We start from the raw sequence: 6,000 nt of genomic DNA on the forward strand, positions 1-6,000 counted from the left end.
AGCTTTGTTCTTAGGTAAGTGTTTCCTTTATGATTTCAAATGGTTGATCATTCCTTGGTGAGCATACTTTATAAGTGTTGTTGTCTCCCTCTTTACCTATCTACCACTTAGCCAAAAATTGGGGCACAAGGGTGAGTTCCATCACAGATCTGAAGGATGCATCCTGAGGGCCATAGTCTTGGGTTTTTCCAATCTCTCTTGGATTAGTAAACCCAGTCTTTTTTATAATTTTGAGTTTTGTTCCACATTTGTCTCCCACTCTATCCAGGATGTTTTAATGCAACCCATTTCAGAGCAATTGGTAGTGGTACTAGGCACCATCTAGTGCTTCTGGTCTCAGAGTTTTGGTGAGTGATGTTCACATGTTTGTTGTATCATTGGACTGGTTGATTCTAAGAGTCTTCAAATTTCATCACTCTTCTTTTTTTGGCACATGAAGAGACCAACACTTGCCCCTTGGATGGCCACTCATGAGCTTTTAAGATGCCAGTCACTACTCACCAAAGTAGGATGCAGAATGTAGTGTTTGTGGACTGTGTTAAAAGTATGGTCCTGAGTCACCAGGCCCAACAACTTATTGTCTTAAGATGTCTGGTAATATCTAAGAAGTTTTCCTCATTTGCCCCCTGTATGCTCCACCACATTCATTTTAAAGAAAAGGTAAATATCCATGTACAAATATCCTCTGTAAAACTCATATATTTGTGGGTATACTCCCATGCTCCCTCCCATACCCATTCAGGCTGTCCATGTTGTTCCAGAGTTGTGTATATAACAGTATTTACCTTGATCCCCTTTAGCGCTTGCATTCCTCCCTATGTCTTCACCTGTCCTTATTCTTCTGCCAACTTCCCTCTTTTGTATTTTGCCCTCCCCATCACCCTAGTTAACATGTGTCCACGCTCTATTCCCTCCCCATCAAAGAATGTTTCTTTTAGCAGGAAAACCTTTTCTGTACTTTTTACAATTGTGATCTCATGCAATATTTGTTCTTTTGTGATTGACTAATTTCACTCTGCATAATGTCTTCCAGGTTCATCCACTTTATGACATGTTTCCAAGATTCATTGTTATTGTTAAACGTTGCATAGTGTTACTTTGTGTGTATGTACCAAAGTTTGTTTATCCACTCCTCCACTGGAGGGCATTTAGGCTGTCTCCATCTTTTTACTCTCTGGAATAGTGCTGCAGTGAACATCCGTGTACAAATATATACTCGTGTCCTGACTTTTATTTCTTGTGAATATAAGAAAGGGATTGCTGGGTCATATGGTATTTCTATTTCCAACTTTGTAAGGATGCGCCATAATGTTTTCCAGAGTTATTGAACCATTTTCCAGTCCCACCAACAATATAGAAGGGTTATAGTCTCTTTACACCATTACTGTCTTTCGTTGTTTTCTGCTTTTGACACTTTGCTATTAGTGCTGGTGTGAGATGATACCTCATTGTTGTTTTGACTTGCATCTCTAATGATCGTGAACATTTCTCCATGTTTGTTGGTTGCTTGAATGTCTTCATTGGTGAAATGTCTATTCATGTCCTCTGCCCATTTTTTAATTGAATCATTTATCTTTTTATTCATGTATCTTTTCATTTTAGTGTTATAGTTTTCTATTAATTTTGGATATCAGTCTCTTTTCTGTTATGTTATTGGAAAAAGAAAAATTTCCCCCAAGTCTGTAGACTCTTTTTCTTTTGTTGAAATCTTTTGATGCACACAAGTGTCTAATTTTTAGGAGGTTCCAGTCATCTATTTTGTCTTATGCTCTTTGTGTGATTTCCTTTATGTTTGGTAGTACATTTATGCTTCTAAACTATCTAGGCTATGCTATTACAGAAGCAGATAACTATAACTTTCTCCTGTGAAGTGGATGGTGGGTTCAAATCACTGACCCTTCAGTTATCATCCAACAGCTTAGCCACAGTACCATCAAGGATCCTGTAGACAGAAAGGTAAACTTCAATTGCATACACATTTATGTTGCAAAAACTGACTCAGAGGTAGTATTGTCTGACGCCTCTAACTTCACAAGGGAGAAGGAGGAGACTCATCAGCATAAACCCAAGGCCAATCCCTATGAGTGTGAAGTCAGACATGTCTCGGAGATTCTGACACCGACCATTCCTTCTACAGCAAGTTCTCAGCAGGTTCAATAATTCACTGCAATGATCACACAGAACACTCAGACCCTATCACAATTACAGGCTTAATTAGAGACACGAACAGGCTATAATTTGGGAACCGAAATGTCCATGCTACATTTCTTTAGTCAGGACAGCCTCCTTTTAGTCAGGCATTCGGGCAGGCCTCTTTTTTGCCCTTAGCCTGGCCTTTGTCCTGCTTGGGCAATGTTATGAAATTCTTTTAGGGCTGCTGATAAGTACCAGAAGACTCCACTGTGCTATTAGCTTCTATCTCAAGGCTCTTTGTTCGAGCTCTGTGGATCAGCAAACCGAGCTTCCCCAATTAAGTACCTGGAGGCCCTCCACTCCACAAGCAAGGCTAGTGCCCCGAACTACTCAACTTGACTTGCTCTGTGGGCTGGGAAGCCAACCACTCTTGTGGTCTGGCTCTTGGTTCTGCTGCTAAGGATCCTCGGCCATTCTTCTACAACGCCTCTGTCCCTAGATTGAGGAGGTTCAACGTACAGAGAGCTCAGGTTCCAAATGCCATTGCCCACTCCTGTTCTTCTTCCTTGATGGTAGTGAGGTCCCTCATGCCTGCTTTGGAGATGGCTCATTTTATACCCACATCAGAGTCTCAAGTTTTTACAAATACAATGGACACTGTTAACAATCACTTATAACTGAATGGTAATCCTTTCAGCATCTTCCCCCACCTTCTCTTACCCAGACCCATCAGGAAAAAAAGTCATTTGGCTAGAGTTACAAACATTATGGCTAGAAGAGACATATTAAATAATTCACTGCAGTGCACATGTATTTGAAAAACCAAAGACCTTTTCTCCAATGTCACTGCAAAAACAAAAAAAAATACTCCTCCTAACCTCTCACACCCCTTTTTGTTTGTGGTCATCTTCTATCTCTCTTTGTCCTTTGTCTCTCTCTGTCTTCCAGTAATTCAGTTTAAGGGCAGCTGTATATAATCCTTTGAGTTCTCCTAGGCCCCAGAATTGAACAACCTCAAAACAGCCAGGCTTACAACATTCAAGTGTCCCCTAAAGCTTAGACAAGAACCCTAATCCTCAACTTGTTTTTTACAAGAAAAGCCAAGCAAACCTTCGTAGGATGGCATGTTTCCTCGCTTTGCTGTTTTTATCTTGCTTTTCATGTGTTCCTGAAACAACTACTACTGAGGTAATAGAACAGTTTCTTTTTTACCAGTCTTCATAACTTCCGGTTGCTGAGCTCCAAGCTGTCTGGACCTGTAGAAGAATTTGGGTGGTAAGGAGCACCCTTTGGGCCTGGGTCCTCCCGCTCTCTGCACTGCTGTAGTCTTTGGGGTCTGATTGTCATTTCTCAGCAAGAAGCATCAGAGTAAATACCATGGTCACCCTCACTGGTAGAGGTCTGGGCGTCTGCTGTGTTGTGAACACCTTCTCAGATTTAGGCTGAAAACCACAGCTGCTAACCAAGCAGAGTCTTCTCAGTGTTTCCCACACTTGCCTGTTCATAAGCATTGCCTGGTGCACTTGCAAAACATATAGATTCTATAGGCTAGCTCCAGAACTGCTGAGTCAGAATCTTCAGGGCAGAGGCCCAGGGAGCTTGGCATTTTACATGTATCCCAGGTGCATCTCAGGACCTCACAGCTTGAGGAGCAATGGAATGAGGAGAAAAGCAAAAACATCTTTCAAGCAGACAGGACTCCATCGATCAGGTTGGATTACTCATTCTGATACCTCCGACATTCAGATTGAGTTGAAGTGAAGTTACTTCTAGAATGGGGGCCTACCTGGGCTTGCAAATTGTGAGAATTCAAGGAAGTATTTGTCTAAATCGGCCTTGTTTAAAGTGAACCTCACAGTTCAGGCTCTCCTTCTATATGATACTTCTTAGGTTTACTATAAAGCAATGATTATCAATCAGGTAAAGAGGAGAAGAGAGGAACAGTAAATCAGAGACTTGAAAAGTACTGTTGGTGGTGGTTGTTGAATCTATTCTGATTCATGGAGACCCCAAGTATGCAGAGCAGAACTGCTCCATAATGTGCTCCAGGATGTAACTTTTCAGAAGTGGGTTTCCAGGCTAGTCTTCCAAGGTACCTCTTCCAAAGCCACCACCATCAAACAGATTCCAACTCACAGTCAACCTGTACAGACTTTCTGAGGCTGTAAATCTTCATGGGTTCACAAAGCCTCCTCTTTCTCTCCTGAGGAGCAGCTGGTGAGTTTGAACTGTGGACCTTGTGGTTAGAATTCCATGCTTATCCTACAGTACCACCAGGGCTCCTTTAAAGTAACTATGTTGTTGTTGTTAAGCGCTGTCAACTTGGTTCCAACTCATAGGGTTCCAAAGCTTTAAATCTTTGTGGGAGCAGAAAGTCTCATCTTTTTCCCGCAGAGCAGCTGATGGGCTCGAACCGCTTACCTTGTGGTTCACAGTTCAATGCTTATCATATGGCGCCACCATGTTCCTATGTTGTTAAGTGCCATTGCAGCTCAAACTGACCTTGTGGTCCAGTGCATTCTCCTGCAGCGCTGTACCAGGACTCCAAGGTACCTAAGTTGTTGTTTAGTGCCGCTGAGTTGGTTCTGACTCATAATGACCCTGCACAGGGCTTCTGAAAAGCAGCTGGCGGGTTTGAACCTCTGACCTTGAAGTTCAAACTGACCTTTCAGTCCAGTGCATTATCTTACAGCACCACGTCAGGACTCTTGTGTTGTTGTTATTAAGTGCCATTGAGTATGTTCCAATTTATAGTGATCCCGTATAGGGTTTCCAAGGAGCAGCTGGTAAGTTTGGATCACCGACCATATGACTCAAACCCACCTTGTGGTCCAATGTTTTATCCTACAATAGCATACCAGGACTCCTACAGGTGATTTCAAATTGCCAACCTTGCAGTTAATAGTTGAGTACTAAACTGTTCGCACTACCTGTTGTTGTTGTTGTTAAGTGCCGTCGAGTTGGTTCCGACCCATAGAGACCCTGAACAGGATTTCTGAGGCTGTAAATCTTTACGAGAGCAAAAAACCTCATCTTTCTCCCACGGAACAGCTGGTAGTTTCGAACTGCTGACCTTGCGGTTCGCAGTCCGATTCGTAACCACTACGCTACCAGAGCTCCTTCCTAGGGACTTCTAAAAATGTACACCCGCTGCATAGAGTTGATAGCAACCTTATAGGACAGCATAGAACTGTTCCAAAAGGTTCCCAAGACTGTAAATCTGTACAGAAGCCAACAGCCTCATCTTTTTCCTGTGGATCTGCTGATGGGTTCAAACTGCCAAACTTTTAGCTTAAGCCACCACATCAAAAGGGCATAGGTGGGGAAAAATTTCATTAGGAATTCCTTTGATTGGTTTTTAACCACAATATAATTTATTCTGAAATTTCTGAGAGGTTAAAAGAGGGTGTGAGAGTTGAATGTTTCTTGAAAGGGGATATGGTTGCAAAGTGCTGCTGTCATTGACTGGGATAAATGACTATCTGCTGGTCAGAGCTGCTGGGAGCCATTCTGCACTAGCTGGGACCTCCTGAAGCTCAGCCAGCCCTGGGCCCTGCCTCCTGGTTCTCCCTCTCTAGCCCTTTCCCCTCTGCCCCTAAAGCCATCTTTCTAAAACTCAAACCACAGTTTTGAAGCCATTGAAAGTTTAACTGCTGTCTGTATGATCAAGTCAAAACCATTGTCATCGAGTTGATTCCAACTCATAGCAACCCTGTTGTTGCTGTTGCTATTAGGCGCCATCGAGTCACTACTGACTCATAGTGACCGTATGCATAGCAGAACAAAACACTGCCTGATCCTGGGCCAACCTCACTATTGTTGCCACGTTTAAGTCCATCGATGCTACCACTTGGCCAATCCATCTCC

The sequence above is a fragment of the Chrysochloris asiatica genome, unplaced genomic scaffold (genome assembly GCF_000296735.1).
Source record: "Chrysochloris asiatica unplaced genomic scaffold, ChrAsi1.0 scaffold00234, whole genome shotgun sequence".
Classification (NCBI taxonomy): Eukaryota; Metazoa; Chordata; class Mammalia; order Afrosoricida; family Chrysochloridae; genus Chrysochloris; species Chrysochloris asiatica.